The following is an 18,607-nucleotide window of genomic DNA, read 5'->3' as shown; positions in this document are numbered from 1 at the left end:
ATCCTTGAGGTATAAAGACATAACTCTTCTTTCAAGCCGTTGAAGTGTGTCTATTTCAGTGATGGCGAACCTATGACACCCTGTGTCAGAGGTGACATGCAAACTCATTTTTTTGGTTGATTTTTCTTTGTTAAATGGCAATTAAATATATAAAATAAATATGAAAAATATAAATCTTTGTTTTACTATGGTTGCAAATATCAAAATATTTCTATATGTGACACGGCACCAGAGTTAATTTAGGGTTTTTCAAAAGGCTGACATGTGGAGCTCAAAAGGTTCGCCATCACTGGTCTATTTAATAGTGATTCAAGTTTTTATATGATGGCTTTCTATCAGATGAGCCAGTTTTCAACAACAAGCATGTTCAGCTTGCCCCAGTCAAAGTCTGCTCCAATATGAGTTATTCAAATGGCTTTCCCCATTGCCAATGTTTCTAGATAGCAAGGAGAAAAAAATATTTAAAACGTAATTGTTTAACTCTGACCCATGTGGCTGAGTGTCAGCCCATGCACCAAAGGGTTGTGGGTTTGTTTCCTGGTCAAGGGCACATGCCTGGGTTGCAGATTAGATCCCCTGCTCCAGTTAGGGCTTGTGCAGGAGGCAACAAATCAATGTGTCTTTCTCACATCTCTTATTCTCTCTCTCTCTCTCTCTCTCTCTCACTCTCTCTCTCTCATTCCTTCTCTCCTTCCTCCACCCTTCCCTTCCACACTCTCTAAAAAATATCAATCAAAAAAATATTCATAGGTGAAGATTAACAACAACAAAAAATGTAATTGTTTGTTTCTGTGACACTAAACATGATGAATAAGGAAAGGATAATCTTTTACACAGATGTAGGCTGGACATAATGATCAAAGAGAAAGTAAGAATCAGAGATTTTGGTCAATTTATTTATTTAACAAATATTTATTGATAACCACTCTTTGTCCAGTATTGTGTTTGTCCATAGGTAATAGTGGAAATACAAGATGCAGATGGTCCTACCATCCTCACAGATTAAATTTACTGGGGTGACATTGGTTAATAATATTATATGAGTTTCACATGTATAAATGTACAATACATCATCCGTGTATTGCATTGTATGCTCACAGCCCCAAACCTTGTCTTATTCCATCACCATATATTTGACCCTCTACTCTCTTCAACCTTTCCCAACCCCACTTTCCATCCAGTAACCACCTTACTGTTGTCTGTGTCTGTTAGTAGTTAGTTAGTTAGTTAGTTAGTTAGTTTTTTGTTCTCACCTAAGAATTTTCTTAGATTGATTTTTTGGAGAGAGTAGAAGAGAGAAGAGGGGAAGAGAGGGGGAGATGGGGGGAAAAAGGGGGAGAAAGGGAGAGAGAGAGAGAGAGAGAGAGAGAGAGAGACATGGACGTGAGAGAGTACATTGATTGATTGCCTCTTGCAGGGGCCCTGTCTAGGGCTCTGTCTAGGGCTGGGTATGCAACACCCCACCCAGGCATGTACCCTTGACGCAGAATCAAACCCATGACCCTTTGGTTTTTGGTCTGATGCTCTAACCATTTAGCAAAGCTGTCCAAGGCTATGAGTTTATTTGTTTTGTTTGATGACTGATTGATTTCTATTTTATATCCCAAATATGAGTGAAATCATATGGTCCTTGTACTTTTTCTTCAGACAGTTGTGCTGAGTATGATACTCTCAAGATCCAGCAACTGGGTAGTTTTGAGTTGGATTGCCCCATGGACATGTCTGGTAGTTAGCAAGCTCTTGGGCAGGCTCAGGTGATGGGGTTAACTGTGCCTTGTGTCCCTCACCATCAATCAGTCTGGTCCTGGCCTCTTTATGAAGCTTTTGTAGGGTTCTGAAGACCAGAAAGAGACAGCAAGCCACAGGGCATCAGCACTTTTGGAGTCTACTTGCATCATGATTCTACTGCCCTATTGTCCAGAGCAAACACACAGGGCCCACCCAGATGCAAGGGGTGGAGAAACAGACTCAGCACCTTGTGGGGGGAGCTACAGATCCACAACCCAAAGAGGCAAGTGTACAGAGATGGGAATAATTCATGGCTTTATCTGCCATCTGTCACACAGATTAACATAAGCTGTCAGCATTGCAGCTGGGCTTTGATGGCTTATTGTTTCATCTCCCATGATTTTCCTACTCCCCATCTTGATAACCAACTAATGCCCTCAGGATAACCACAGGCTGGAGTTTTCCATTGAGATGTTAACTAAAGAATAATCTGAACTTGTACCTACAGTTTCCCTGAATCTTAGCCATCCTGAAGCCAGTGCTCTCAGTTTCTGGAAATTTACTTCTTTCATCTAAGGACTCTGGTTATCAAATGTGGGAAACTTTGCTTCAGGGATGCTCTTGCCAATCCTTGGTTTAGCAGCAGCTTCCTCATAAAGTGTGTGGGAGATGGGGAATAACTACCGATTTCATGGAAGCCAGAGTGGGGGGTTCTGCAAAATCTCTCTTCCATTTGATTGATATTTCAAAAAAAATCATTTCAATTTACAGAATTGATGAAAGTGGCAAGTTAGGGGACTGCTGAGTCATGGTTGTTGGTGGTAGCTTGGCCTTATGATGGTCTTAAAAATGGAGAAAAGTTGTCAGATTTGTGGATAGAACCAGGAGAACTTGTAGATGGATTGTTTCTGAAAAGTAAGACAAAGAGAGGAATCAAGTGAGATTCCTACTTTTTTGATCTGAGGAACTGGATGAAGGTGATGATATCTGTGAAAAATACAGTGGAGTTTACAATCATGTCTGCTATATTCAGTGTGATGATGTATACATGGACTAAAAGCAGAGACAGGTGGTTGTAATATAGGATTGCCCTGTGAGGAATAAGTCTTTTTATTCCTATTAATATATTTTTGTTGCTGTTAGTGTTACAGATATCTTCCATTTACCCCCCTTCTTTCTCCTCCTCTGAGCTCCTACCCACCCACCCCAGAACTTCACTGCACTACTGCCTGTGTCCAAGGGCTATGCATATAAGTAAACAAGTTCTTTGGTTTATCTTGTATTGTCTCCCCAATTCCAACCGCGAGTTATGTCAGTCTGTTCCGTGCCTCCATGCTTCAGTTCTTACATTGTTGGTCAATTTATTTTGTTCATTAGAGTCTACAAATAAGTGAGATCATATGATATTTGTCTTTCTACCTTTGGCTTACTTTACTTGGCATATTATTTTCCAGGTCTATACATGCTGTCCCAAAGGTAAGAGATCCTTCTTTTTCACAGCTGCATAGTATTCTGTAGTGTATATGTTCCACAGCTTTTTTATCCATTCATCTGGTGATGGGCACTTGGGCTGTTTCCAAGTCTTAGCCATTATAAATAACTAGTGGCCTGGTGCACAAAATTCGTGCACGGTGGTGGGGGGTGTCCCTCAGCCCAGCCTGCACTCTCTCCAATCTTGGACCCCTCAGAGGATGTTCGACTGCCGGTTTTGACCCAATGGGATTCCATTAGGCCTAAACTGGCAGTCGGACAACCCCCTCGCAATCCAGGACCACTGGCTCCTAACTGCTCACCTGCCTGCCTGCTTGATAGCGCCTAACCACTCTGCCTGCCAGCCTGCTCACCCCAACTTCCCTCTCCCCTGACAGCCTGCTTGCCCCCAACTGCCCCTTCTTTGGCCTGATTGCCCCCAATTGCCCCCCTGCCAGCCTGATCACCCCAACTGCCCTCTCCTCCTGGCCTGAAAACCCCTAACTGCCTCAGCCTCATCCCCACCACCATGGCTTTGTCCAGAAAGACATCAGAAGGTCTCATGGTACAATTAGCATATTACCCTTTTATTAGTATAGATAGGATATGACATAGTGCCATAATTATATCATATCTACCAGTATTACTCTATGAGAATATGTACTTCATGCAATTGGAAGGCATGTAATAAATTACATTATATATGTTGTATGTAGTAGGAAATACTGTATTTGTAGCAATAATATATACCCTGTGAATTCCCTTCCTGATTTGGGAATGGTTCCTCATTTTTTTGAACATTTCCTGGCCCCTGATGTTATTTTGTCGTTTTTTTGTGTCATTCTGTGGAACTTTATTTACAGTTTATTGCACATGATTTGAGGTATTTAATTTCTAACCACCAACGATTGAAAGGCCTATTTTTTCCATGAAGTTTAACATTAACATTAGTGAATTCATGTATTCGTGTGTTTTTATTGTAAACATCTGAATTATTCACATTGCCATAGATATTGAACTCATAAGCATGTACCATGCACAGGCTGGCAGCAAGCCAGGAAGCCACTCTGCAAACTAATGGATACTCTGCATAAGAAGAAAATTCATAGCACAACATTTAATGTCCAACCTGAGTCACCCCAGAATGTTACATATATTGACTTCTTTATTCATATAATATCGGGAACTCAACTGCTTGGTTGGTGATGGGGTTGACCTGGATTCGGGAGGATTATTCCTAAAATAATTAAGGAAAGTGGGGCTCAATCTTTCTTCTTGGTTGCTTGCTCCTCCCAGCACCTTCATCTTTCTTTTTTTTTTCCGATGCAAAAGCATAAGAGTCTTTATTCGAGACATCTTTCTTCTTGTCCTCAGCTTCTTGAGTATCTTCTTCTTCATCTTCACCTCCTTCTTCCTCCTTTGCATCCTCAAATTCTTCCTTGGCACCTTCTTCCTCTTTCTCTCCTTCCTCTTCCTCAGCCTCTTCCTTCTCCTTCTCCTCCTCTTCAGCTTCTCCTTCAGAGGGGGGTTCATCCTTAGCTTCCTCATCTTTTGCAGCCTCAATGGTCTCCTCCACCTTGATCTGCTCTTCATGGACGTGGCTGGTGTATTAAGAAGGGAAGGAGAGAGCAGACACCAAGTAGCAGTTGGTCTGTAAACCACTGTAGGCAGATTTGCCAAGACCTGGGAACTCTGGGAGTAGCCATTGGCTATGCTTCTCTGCTGGTGAAACTAAGCTGGGTCTCCTCACCTTCCAAGAGTTTCCTGTAAGCTGCAATGTCAACATCCAAAGCCATCTTCACATTGATGAGGTCCTGGTATTCTTTTAAATATCATGCCATTTCATTCTTTGTAGTTCTCAACTCATTTTCTAATTTGTTGATTGTGTTCTGCATAGCACTAATGTTGGCATTCTGCTTATCCTGCAGCTCTTGTAGCTGTTTTTCCAGCACTTCGTTCATGCCCCAGCATGTTTCCATCTCCAGGGTCTTGGCCATGGGCAGGCAGCAACTCTCGGACACCTTGTCCTTGGCGGCACACACCACTTCAGTGTTCTTGGCAGTGCTCTCTGTCAGCACAGTTAAGAGGCTCTTGAACCATTATTCGGCATTCTGCATGCTCTTGGCAGCCAGCTTCTCCTACTGGACACAGATGTCCTTGAGCACGGTGGGTGCATCCTGCTGTCAGCCCGGCGACCAGGGCCCTCTGCTCCCATCCCCACCCGATACCCAGTGCCTCCTAATCGGGTCCTGAGGCTGCACCCCCAATCCTGCTGCCCTCTCCTTTCTGGGACCCCTCTCCTCACTCTGCCCACTCTCAGTGCCTGCCCCCCGGGCCTGGGCTGAAGGACTCCCAGAGGGGCATCCGCAGACTCTGCCGGCTCCTAGCACACCCCCTGGCCCCCCTGCTGGGGCTGCAGGACTCCATGTGGGGCTGAGAGGACTGGGTACTGCCATCTTGTTGCTACGGGCGCTGCCATCTTTGTGATGGAGTGATGGTTAATTTGCATATTACTCTTTTATTAGACAGGATGCTGCTTTGAACATAGGGGTGCATATATTTTTTCAGATTGGTGTTTGGGGTTTTTAGGATATATTCCCATCATGGTGTCACTGAGTCAAATGTACGTTCCATTTTAAATTTTTTTTAGGAAACTTCATACTGCTTTCCATAATGGCCACACCAATCTGCATTCCCACTAGCAGCCAACTCATGTTCCCTTATCTCCACATCCTCTCCAGCACTTGTTTTTTGTTCATTTTTTTATGATAGCCATTCTGATAGGTGTGAAGTGATATAACATACTGGTTTTAATTTGCATTTCTCTGATAATTAGTGACTTTGAGCATTTTTTTATATGACTCTTGGCCATTTGTATGTCCTCTTTGAGAAAAGTCTAGTCAGGTCTACTGCCAATTTTTCAATTGAATTGTTTATCTTTCTTTTGTTGACTTGTATGAGTATTTTATATATTTTGGATATTAACCTCTTATCAGATGTATCACTGACAAATATGTTCTCCCATACAGTTCCCTTTTCATTTTGATGGTGGTTTCTTTTGCTGTGCAGGAACTTTTTATTTTGATATAGTCTCATTTGTTTCTTTTCTCCTTAATTACTTTTCTCCTAGGAGATTTATCTCTACACATATTGCTATGTGAGATGTCTGAGATTTTACTGCCTATGTTCTCCTCAAAGATTTTTAAGGTTTCATGCTTTACATTTACATCTTTTATCCACCTTGAATTTATTCTTGTGTATCATGTAAGTTGGTGGTCTAGTTTCATGTTTTTGATTCCCAGCACCATTTGTTGAAGAGACTGTCTTTACTCCATTGTATGATCCTGCCTCCTTTGTCAAATATTAATTGACCGTAATGATGAGGGTCAATTTCTGGGATCTCTGTTCTGATCCATTGGTTTATAAGCTTGCTCTCGTGCCAGTACCACACTGTATTGGTTTTAATGGCTTTGTAGTATAGTTTGATATCCAGTATTTTGATCACTCTGACTTGGTTCTTTCTTCTCAAGATTGCTTCAGCTATCTGGGGTCTTTTATGGTTTCATATAAATTTTTGGAGTATTTTTTTTCTAGCTCTGTAAAGTATTCCATTGGTATTTTAATAGGGATTGTGTTGAATCTGCAGATTGCTTTAGGTAGTATAGACGTTTTAATGATGTTAATTCTTTGAATCCATGAACATGGTATATGCTTCCATTTGTTTGTATCTTCCTCTATTTCTTTTTAAATATCTTTATTGATTAAGGTATTACATATGTGTCCTTATCTCCCATTTCCCCCCTCACTCCCCTGTTGTCTGTGTCCATTGGTTAGGCTTATATGCAAGCATACAAGTCCTTTGGTTGATCTCTCCCCCTTACCCTTACCCTCCCCTACCTTCCCTCTGAGGTTTGATGGTCTGATCGATGCTTCTATGTCTCTGGATCTGTTTTAGTATATTATATTGTTTATGTTGTTCATTATATTTCATAAATGAGTGAGATGATGTGATATTTATCTTTCTCTGACTGGCTTATTTCACTTAGCATAATGCTCTCCAGAAACTCCATACTATTCTCTACAGTGGCTGCATCATTTCAATGTCCTATAGTTTTCCAAGTATACATCTTTGACATCCTTGGTTAAGTTTATTCCTAGGTATCTTTTTGTTGTTGTTGCAATGGTAAAAGATATTGTTTGTTTAGTTTCTCTTCCTGAAAGTTTATTATTAGTGTATAAAAGTGCTATCAATTTGTCAATGTTAATTTTGAATCCTGCTACCTTGCCAAATTAATTTAGTAAGTCTAATAGTTTCCTGGTGAATTCTTTAGGGTTTTCTATGTACAACATCATGCCCCCTGCAAACAATGACAGTTTTCCTCCTTTCCAATTTAGATACCTTTATTTTTTTTTGGATACCTTTAATCACTCTATGCCTGATTACTGTGGCTATGACTGCCAGTACTATGTTGAAAAAGAGTGGTGGAGCCCTCACCGGTTTGGCTCAGTGGCTAGAGCGTCAGTCTGCAGACTCAAGGGTCCCAGGTTTGATTCCGGTCAAGGGCATGTACCTTGGTTGCGGGCATATCCCCTGTAGTGAGTGTGCAGGAGGTAGCTGATCGATGTTTCTCTCTCATTGATGTTTCTAACTCTCTATCCTTCTCCCTTCCTTTCTGTAAAAAATCAATAAAATATATTTTTTAAAAAAAGAAAAGAAAAAGAGTGGTGGAAGCAGATATCCTTGTCTTGTTCCTGTTCTTAAGGTAAACACCTTTAGTTAATGCCCATTGAGTATTATGTTGGCTGTAGGTTTAATCATATACTAGAGGTCCAGTGGACAAAGAATGTGCACTTGAGGGGGGGTCCCTGTGCCCTCTCACAATCCCGGAGCCCCATGATCGATCACCCCAAAGAGGTAGGCCCGGTTCACCCAACCAGGGCTCTGTGATGGAAAGCACCCTCGCATAGGAAGGCCTCGCCCACCCACTGAGGCACCACTGTGGGGTAGCCTGGGCCTTTCTCTTTGGGGAAATTGTGGCACCCACTGATTGATCGCCCTGTCAGCCAGTGGCCTGGGCCTCCCTCTGCAGGGGGTTAATATGATCTATAGCACCCCGCAGAGGGAGGCCCTGCCTACCCGCCACAGCCCCCGGTCAAAGGCCTGGACCACCCTCTTTGGGGCAATTGTGGAGTCCCCTGTTGATCGATCGCCCTGACCAATTACATTGCACCTGCCTTGGCTGTCCTGGCGTTAATGAGTGTCATAGCGTGGTCCTCCAGATGGTCATTTGAATGGTCGTTCCGCTGTTCAGCCGTTTGGTCAATGTGCATATTACACTTTTATTATTATAGATGACCTTTATTATATTGAGGTATGATTCATCTATTCCCACGTTACTGAGAGTTTTTATTAAAAAAAAAGTGCTGGATTTTGTCAAATGCTTTTTCTGCAGGTATTGATATGATCATGTTATTTTTATCTTTCAATTTGCTTATGTGATATATTACATGTATTAATTTGCATAAATTGTATCAGCCTTGCATCCCTGGAATAAATCCCACTTGAACATGGTGTATAATCTTTTTAATATATTGCAGGATCCTATCTGCTAATATTTTGTTGAGGATTTTACCATCTGTGTTCATCAGGTATATTGACCTGTAATTTTCTTTCTTTGTAGTGTCTTTATCTGGTTTTGGAAGTAGGATAATGCTGGATTCACAAAAAGACCTTTCTCTTGAATTTTTTGAAATAGTTTGAGGAGGATAGGTGCTAATTTCTTGTGTGTTTAGTAAAATTTTTCTACAAATCCATCTGGTTCGGGAATTTTATTTCCTGGAAATTTATTTCTGTGCTGTCTGTTGTTATATTGCTTCTTTCCTTTCTGATTTTATTTAATTAAATTAGTTTTAGGTGTAGATAGTTTATTAGTGCTTTCTTGTTTCTTAAGGTGGACCTGTAGTGCTATGAACTTCCCTCTCAGGACTGCTTTCACTGTGTTCCATTGGTTTGTGTTAGTTTTCATTTATTTTTAGAATGTCTTTAATTTTTTGATTTATCTCATTGGTAACACATTCATTGATTAATAATATGCTATTTAGCCTCCATGTATTTTAGTGTTCTTGAGTTTTTTTATTGTATTTGGTTTCTAACTTCATGTCATTTGATCCAAGAAGATGCTTGGTACTACAGCAGTCTTCTTGAATTTGTGTAGCATTTTCTGGTGCCCTGACACGTGGTCTATCATTGAGAATGTTTCATGTGAAGAGACACTTGAGAAGAATGTATATTCTTTGTATTTTGCTTTGGGGAGAAATGTTCTATAAATATTCCTTGGATTCCTCTGATCTAGTTCATCATTTATAGCCTCTGTTTCCTTGTTAATTTTTTTACTGTAAGCTCTATCCACTGATATCTGGGGGTGTTAACATGCCTTACTATGGCTGTATTGCTGTCAACTTCTCTCTTAAAGTCCATCAAAGCTTATGTATTTGGGTGCTCTTATATTGAGGTATCAGTCTTATTCAAGGGCTGTGCAGGAAGGGTCTCCTTTTAGGGAGAAACAGACTCTCAGATGTGGTTGTTGGTTGTTTTCCATGGTCTGGGCCTGTGCTTAACAAATCCTCTAGACTTTAACTTTATAGACACATTAAAAAGATAAGCAGAGAATTACTGAATAGAAATAGAGAAAGAGCTATATAGATGATTTGGTGTTCAACTTAAGACACAGTGATCTTTAAAACATCATTCATGTTATAGGCTATGCTGTTTTGTTATCAACTTTCCAGTGTCCTATTAAGTAGACATGCCTACAGAAGTGAAACTAATAACCCATGCTATTCTGTATGAGATGTTATTATTACTTATGTATCAAGAGACTTTAGAGCAACTCCATAGGACTGTCAATACTTTGATCTACACCTCTTCAACATATTTGTTTGTAATAGAAAAAACTTTATTACATTTTTATGATAAGGTGGTAACATTTAAAGTAAGGCATTTTATTCTCCCGTGGTTCAGAAACCCTGAGGAGATGGCTGCATACATGAAATCTAAAGGAATACTTTGCCTTACTGTCCATGTGCCCTTTCTCTCCTACAAGGAAGGGATAGATTAATCACCCACCTACTTTGCTTCTCTTTTTTTTAGTATATATTTTTATTGATTTCAGAGAGGAAAGGAGAGGATGGTAGAAACATCAATGATAAGAGAATATCATTGATTGGCTGCCTCCTGCTCATCCCCCCTCCCTGCCATCCCCCCCCCCCCCCGCTTGGGGATCAAGACACCAACCTGGGGCTGTGCCCTGAATAGAAATTGAATGGTGACCTCCTGGTTCATAGGTCGATGCTCAACCAGTGAGCCATGCCAGCTGGGCTACTTAGCTTATTAATGGGAAGAAGAAAAGTTCCATTTTGAATATTAATAGGGAGAAGGGAATTTTCACTGTGATGTCCCTAAGTCAGATTTTGTGTTACTTCCTACATTAGCTTATGAGAAACAGCTACCAGCAGCAGCTCAGAGTTCTCTCTTGAACCACTTTGCTCCCTTATCCCTGAGCACTTACCTTCCAAAGGTCAGACAGAGTGAGTAGCCCAAGGGATACCTTAGAAGTGCCCAGCGTTCTCCAAGTCCTTTAGGAGAGAGGTCATGCACAAGGGTTCTATAGACCTACTGTGAGTTCAGAGTTTGCTTACAGATAGGACACTAGTGAACAATAGAGAAGGCCACTGTTGGGCAGAGGCACTGCAGTGGGAAAGGTAGGAAGTCAATGCTAATGCTGTGGTTTTGTTTCCTGCTGTCCCAGGGCTTGGAAATCAAGAACCCAGAGATCAGAACTGCGACTTGTCTTAGTGGGTAAGAGTGTAGCAGGAAAAAGTGCCACAGGGAACAGCATCCTTGGAAAGACAACATTTCATTCCAGAATTGCAGCAAAATCCATCACCAAGGCCTGTCAGAAAGTGAGCCTCACATGGAATGAGAAATTGTCATTGTGGACACACCTGGCATTTTCAACACTGAAATATGGGATGCTGACACACATAGTGAGGTTGCTAATCTTATCCTTCTGACCTACCCCAGGCCTCACGCTGTGCTCCTGGTGGTCCCGCTGAGCCGATACACAAAGGAAGAACAAAAGGCCATGGAGAAGATGCTATCAATGTTTGGACCCAAAGCTAGGAGATACATGATTCTCTTATTCACCTGGAAAGATGACTTGGACGGCATGGAGTTCCATGATTACTTAAAGGAAGCACCAGAAGGCATTCAAGATCTGATGGAGCAGTTCAAGGATCGTCACTGTGAGTTCAACAATAAGGTGACAGGGACTGAGCAGGAGGCTCAGAGGACACAGCTGCTGGACCTGGTCCAGCACATGGTGAAGCAGAACAAGGTAGGATTCTACTCTAATAAGATGTACCAAAGGGCAGAGGTGGAAATTCAGAAACAGATTCAAGCTGTAACCAGAAAAATACAGAGCTCAGCTGAAGAGGGAAAAAAGAAAGTTAAGAGAGGAGTATGAAGAGAAAATCAGAAAGCTGGAGGATAAACTGTAGCAAGAAAGGAGAAAGGCAGAAATGGAGAGTGAATTTGAAGAAAGGAAGAATTACTATTCCTCAGACAGCCAAATGCCAGAGGTGAAGTTGAGAGTCAGGAATGAATGCTTGACTTAATCTTCAGAAGATTGAGAGTAATCTGGAGAGAAATCTCTGTTCAAGGAAGATTAGGCTAATGAAAATCTGTCTGTATTTCCTGTGTGTTTTCAGGTGTGTCTGCCCCATATAACTCATTCCCTAAAGTCAGAGCTCTCTGTTTCTGTCTCTCAGGCTCTCAGGACTGGGGAGTGTAGTAAAGTTCAGTCATGGAAATTGGTAGACTTTTGGTTGACGAAAGAGGGAAGGAAAACATTCTCAATGTGTAAAACTCCAAAGCAGAAAGTATGGATGCTCCTTATCTTCTGAACTCTCAGAGACAGAGAGAAAATGAATGCAGGATATCTAAAGACCATGACCCCAAGCTTTCTCTATTTATCCTTAGTAAAGTTTCCTCCTCTAGATTCTTTCTAGATTAGCACATAATCTCCACCTGTGGCTTCTACTCCTTATTTTTATCTTTAGGATCACAATGCTCATTTTACACATGTGGTTAGAGAAATCAATGCTTTGCCTTAGATAATCTTTAGATAGAGATGCTTATGGAATTCTTTCTATATGTACATACATTTCTTGAATTTAATTTTTATGGGAGGACTGAAATTGGTCCTTATCATATGCCCACTGGAGAACAAAGTTTTGTCTGGAAAATGTTTCTCAGAACTCAACTAAGTGAAATGCCAGAAAGAACAAAAGACAAGAGATTCAAAGTTAACAGAACAATGTTCAGTATATTCAGATGTTTCTTTAGAAAGTTGTTGACCAACCTCAAGGTAACCACTTTGCTGAATAACTTGTTCTCTTCTTCTTTTGTGAAACTAACTGTTGCTACTACACTTCCATCACCATACAGCTTGGTTACTTACTTCTAGGTGAGTCATCGCCACACTGCTGCCTCCATTCATTTGAGTTGTTTGCTCATTGTTACTATAATAAAATTTTTCTATTTTCTTATATTTGTGCAAAACTAGAATATCTTTTACCTTATAAAATATCACCAATTCTTCTAAGGGTACTGGGATAATTTCACTTTTTGATAAAAATTCAAGATTATTTTGGGGCTTGGCTTGGTCTGCACCCTAATATGTAATTCCTTCATTCTCCATTTGAACCACAATCTTTTTTTTATTCTTTTTAAACAAATATTATAATAAGTATTACAAACGGTATTACATATGTGTCCTTCCTCCCCGCCACGCCCTTGACAATCCCCTGTCCTCCCTTACCCCCCAGTGTCTTATGTCCATTAGTTATGCTTATATGCATGCATAAATTATTGTTCAAAAGTTTGTAATGGTCTTTATTATCCATGAATGAGTGAGATCATGTGGTATTTTTCCTTCATTGACTGGCTTATTTCACTTAGCATAATGCTCTCCAGTTCCAACCATGCTGTTGCAAATGGTAAGAGTTCCTTCTTTTTTACAGCAGCATAGTATTCCATCATGTAGATGTACCACAGTTTTCTAATCCATTCATCTACTGATGGGCACTTAGGCTGTTTCCAGATCTTAGCTATGGTGAATTGTGCTGCTATGAACATAGGGGTGCATAGATCCTTTCTGATTGGTGTTTCTGGTTTCTTGGGATATATTCCTAGAAGTGGGATCACAGGGTCAAATGGGAGTTCCATTTCCAGCTTTTTGAGGAAACTCCATACTGTCTTCCATAGTGGTTGCACCAGTCTGCATTCCCACCAGCAGTGCACGAGTGTTCCTTTTTCTCCGCATCCTCACCAGCACTTGTCATTTGTTGATTTGTTGATGATAGCAATTCTGACAGGTGTGAGATGGTACCTCATTGTTGTTTTGATTTGCATCTCTCGGATGATTAGTGACTTTGAGCATGTTTTCATATGTCTCTTGGCTTTCTGGATGTCCTCTTTTGAAATGTGTCTATTTAGATCCTTTGCCCATTTTTTGATTGGATTGTTTATATTCTTTTTGTTAAGTTGTATGAGTTCCCTATAAATTTTGGAGATTAGACCCTTATCAGATATGACGTTGGCAAATATGTTTTCCCACGAGGTGGGTTTTCTTGTTGTTTTGTTGATGGTTTCTTTTGCTGTGCAGAAGCTTTTTATTTTGATGTAGTCCCATTTGTTCATTTACTCTTTAGTTTCAACTGCCCTAGGAGCTGTATCAGTGAAGAAATTGTTTTGGCATAAGTCTGAGATTTTGTTGCCTTTGTATTCTTCTAGAATTTTTATGGTTTCCTGTCGTACATTTAAGTCCTTTATCCATTTTGAGTTTATTCTTGTGTATGGTGTAAGTTGGTGGTCTAGTTTCATTTTCTTGCATATATCTGTCCAATTTTCCCAACACCATTTATTGAAGAGACTATCTTGGCTTCATTGTATGTTCTTGCCTCCTTTGTCAAATATTAATTGAGCATATTGGTTCGGGCTAATTTCTGGACTCTCTATTCTATTCCACTGATCTATATGTCTGTTCTTGTGCCAGTACCAGGCAGTTTTGAGAACAGTGGCTTTGTAATACAGCTTGATATCTGGCATTGAGATCCCACCTACTTTGTTCTTTCTCAGGATTGCTGCAGCTATTCGGGGTCTTTTTTTATTTCAGATGAATTTTTTGAACCACAATCTTAATCTCTCTGCCAATCAGAGACCACATTCTCCTTGGATTTATTCATTATGTGCTGATAGAAATTATGTGTATCCATGTTTTTAGAGATCATTGTGAGTTTCTTGGGGGGGGGGTATCTCTTTAATATATGGATAACAGTACTTGAAATTTACTTTTTTTTCTAATAGGTACTCTTACCATAATAATTCATAGGCTTTCCCGGAGCATATTTCCATGTTCTACCAGTATGTCCTGGTGTTCACATGCCATTGTCCTTGTTCTGCCATCTTAAAAGTATCTTTTCCATTTCTCATTCACTTTTGTCCCCAATATACCTACCCCTTATTTCCCCCAAACACAAATGAATTTAGATTGTACATTTAACATAAGTTAACAAAGGTTCAAGGATATGAGATATATGATTCTATTATTCACCTGGAAAGATGACTTGAATGTCATGAAGTTCCATGATTACTTAAATGAAGCATCAGTGACTGATTCTTTCAGAAAAAGTCACTCACAGTGAGACATATTTGATTTCATTCTGCAGAATATGGAGTGCACTGTGTCTATTAAAATTCATTGGAGTTTTACACAAATTTATGAGGTTGGAAGTTAACATCCTCTTGTATAATATTGAACCAAAGAGCCACATATACCTAACATGAAAAAATTAAATACAGGCTTAATATGAAAAAAGTCTTTAAGAGCTCTGTGGTAAATTCTGTGTACATGCAACCACTTATTCTTACCCTTGCATTCAGGTTAATGCTGTAGATGAGGCAAAGTAAAAGGTTCTGCTCTTGATAAGCTGTGAGAAGATGAGTAGTCCATGTGAAAACCCTGAGAGCAGTGTTGCCCATTTGTCTCTCTGGGCAGAAGGCAGACAGAAGGTCTTGATAAATACCATGCATTGTGGTTAATATGATGGAAGAATGATGCATGTTCCTTTCTCTAAAAAGTGTTGGGAGTTTATACTATTCATACATTCACTAACAGTCAGTGATTGTTTGAACTTGGTGGAAGATTTCATACGAGACATTGAGAACTTAGAGAAAGTAAAATAAAGTCCCTTTTGAGACTGGCTTCCTTCACTTAGCGTAATGATTTTGAGAATCATTCAAGTTGCTTGTCAATAGATGTTCTCTTTTACTGATGATTAGTTTTCTATCTTATGGGTGTACTGAAGTTCCTTTATCACTTCTTCTTTATTTATTCTTATGCCCCTAATTGATTTATCTTGTCAAATTTCACTGGCTAAAACCTCCACTATAACATTGAATAATAATGGAAGGGCATGCTTGCTTTGTTCCATGATATGCCTTTAGTATTTCCCTGTTAAGTGAGTGAGATACTGGAATACAGGAGTATATGGTATGTATTTGTGTGTGTGTGTGTGTGTGTGTGTGTGTGTAATCATATTAAGAAAATATCTCCCAATCACTATTTTCTTTAAGGTTTTTCATCATTCACAGCAATTAATTTTGTCAAAGGCTTTTAAAATTCAACTAGGTGGTACTTGGTGGTTGCCTGTGCAGCCAAACTGGAGAAGTTCTCTGTGATGCAGAAGCTGGGCACTGAGGAAACCACATACACCTAGTGAGTCCATAGGTAAAATATCCAATGAGGAGGACAGGAGAGAAGCTTATGTCCTCATGTGATAACCAGTACTTTTGGAGCTGATAAAATGAAGTGGAGACACAAATGGCTGCCAGATAGGCATCAGTGTCATGCACCTCGTCCTAGGGCCAGAAAAGCAACTAAATCCAAATATATTTAGGCTGAATTAACAAATTAACCACAGTGGAGGAGACAATCTCAATAGAATAAAAGGCTAAGCAACCATTATGGTTGAATGACTGGAACGACTGGCCTCTATGATGCACCCTGACCACCAGGGGGCAGATGCTCAATGCAGGAGCTGCCCCCTGGTGGTCAGTGTGCTCCCACAGGGGGAGCACTGCTCAGCCAGAAGCCAGGCTCATAGCTGATGAGTGTAGCTACCAAGGGGAGAGCCTCTCCCAAATCCACGACAGCACTACTTTATGGTGGCAGCAGGCACCACATGAGTGTAGTGGCACACAGCCCAGATTTGGGCTCTTCCCTGGCTGCCTGCTGCTTGGTGCACTGCTACATCCCTCAGGGATCCTGGCCTGTGAATGGGCGCAGGCTGGGTTGAAGGACCACCCGCCAAGTGCACAAATTTCATGCACCAGGCCTCTAGTTTTAATAAGAAAGGGCAGAGGATGTTTAGAGAATGGAGCTTGCCAGCCATAACCCATGTGGAACCACCACCATGCCCTGGAAGTGAGTGGCAAAGTACCTCCCGGCAGGCTCTTAGATGTCTACAGGGAGCACACCATGCCAGAGTGATCTCCCACACCAGGCCTCCTCACCAGCCTGCTGGGACCCAGTGTCCTAGGATCTGGCTCCAAGACTCCAGAGTGAGGGCAAGCCAGGGAGAACCCTGTGCCACACCCCCACCACAGACCCCAGAACTGTGCTTCTACTCTGACCCAAAGCCACTCAGTACCCACACTACTCCCAGCACTTGGCCCTGCTGTTGGGATGACCTCGAGTAACCCAGAGCACACCACAGAGGAGCTCTGACTGTGCAACATAGAGCAACTCATGCACATTCCACACCATCCCCCAGGACAGTCCTGCCAGGACCATCCAGATCAAGGCCCTGGTGAAAAGGGAGAACAGACTGAGTGACTAAGGGCAACCAGCCCCAACTCCACAATGATGAAGGGGAAAACTGGAGCAACCCAGCACATATCTCACTCCAGCTACATCAAAATGGGACTCAGACCCAGAGCAATGCCAACCCTCTTCTTCTCAGCCCCTGGGACAGTTCTGCAGGGGCTACCTAGAGCAACCAAGCACATGCCTCACTCCATGCCATAGGAAAGCACTGATGAGGCAACCTGGATCAAGCTATTGTGCTCAGTCAGGGCCACAGGAAAGTGCTGCAAGTGCACTGCCAGAAGGACCTAGGGTGCTACCCTGCCATGGATGCCAAAGCTGCACAGCAAATTGCATGCCAGAGGGCTCTGGGTCCTCAAAGGGCATCTCACATTAGATAACTGTACACACCCTCCCAATACCCTGAGCATCTGAAGGAGACAACTGAGGGACCAGATTCATGGGACAAGTGGATACAATGCAGAGTAGAGACAATAAAGGAAAGAGACTCAAAGCTTTGGGATAACAATTTCTGGACCATTTCCCTGATAACATCTAACACCTCACAAACCCCAAGCAGGGTGAACAGGGCCAGAAAGAGACAGTAAAAATGGGGAGTCAATAAAACAACCCCCCAAGTTAAGAAAAGGAGCAATCACCAGAAAAGGAACTAAGTGAAACAGAGGTGTGCAATATGTTAGAAAATTAACTCAGAGAAAGGGTCATAGTCCCTAAATGAGATGGATGAAAAAATCAACAACTTATGTAAGAATGAAACTGAAATAAAACATGATATAGCTACGATAAAAAGCACGATGGAAGCTTTCAACGGTAGACTAGAAGAAGTGGAGGTCCAAATAAGTGAATTAGAAGATAGGATAATTAAACACACCCAATCTGAACAGCAACTGGATAAAAAATTAGAAAGCAGGAGGAGAGCCTCAGAGAGTTTGGGAACAACATGAAACAAAATAACGTACGTATAATAGGGTAACCTGAAGGACAAGAAGCGGAGCAAGAATCAGAAAACCTAACTGAATAAATAATGACAGAAAATTTCGCTGATTTGGGAAAGAAAAATTAACAGAAGCACAGAGAGTCCCAATCAAGATGAACCCCAAAAGACCCACACCAAGACAAGTCATAATTACAATAGGAAACATTAATGACAAAAAGAGAATCTTAAAGGCTGCAAGAAAGGGACAAAGAGTTACCTACAAAGGATCTCCCATTAGATTATCAAGTGATTTCTCAATAGAAACACATCAGGCCAGAAAGAATGGAATGAGGTATACAAAGGGATGCAAATCAGTGGACTAATTTCAAGAATATTCTATCTAACAAGGCTATCACTAAAAATTGAAGGGGAAATCAGGAGCTTCACAGACAAAAACAAAATGCAGAGGGAGTTTATCACTACCAAACCAGCAATGCAGAAATGCTAAAGGGATTGTTGTAAAAAGAAGAAATAAAAAGGGAAG

General features: G+C 41.0%; 1 pseudogene; it reads left to right on the top strand.

Moving 5' to 3' along the window:
* Window positions 1-11,874, top strand: part of LOC102425570 — a 13,579-nt pseudogene extending 1,705 nt beyond the window's left edge.
* The last annotated feature ends 6,733 nt before the right edge of the window (window positions 11,875-18,607 follow it).

Source organism: Myotis lucifugus, unplaced genomic scaffold, assembly GCF_000147115.1.
Source record: "Myotis lucifugus unplaced genomic scaffold, Myoluc2.0 scaffold_171, whole genome shotgun sequence".
Classification (NCBI taxonomy): Eukaryota; Metazoa; Chordata; class Mammalia; order Chiroptera; family Vespertilionidae; genus Myotis; species Myotis lucifugus.
The sequence above is the reverse complement of the archived record's forward strand: the minus strand, read 5'-3'. Positions and strand labels throughout refer to the sequence as shown.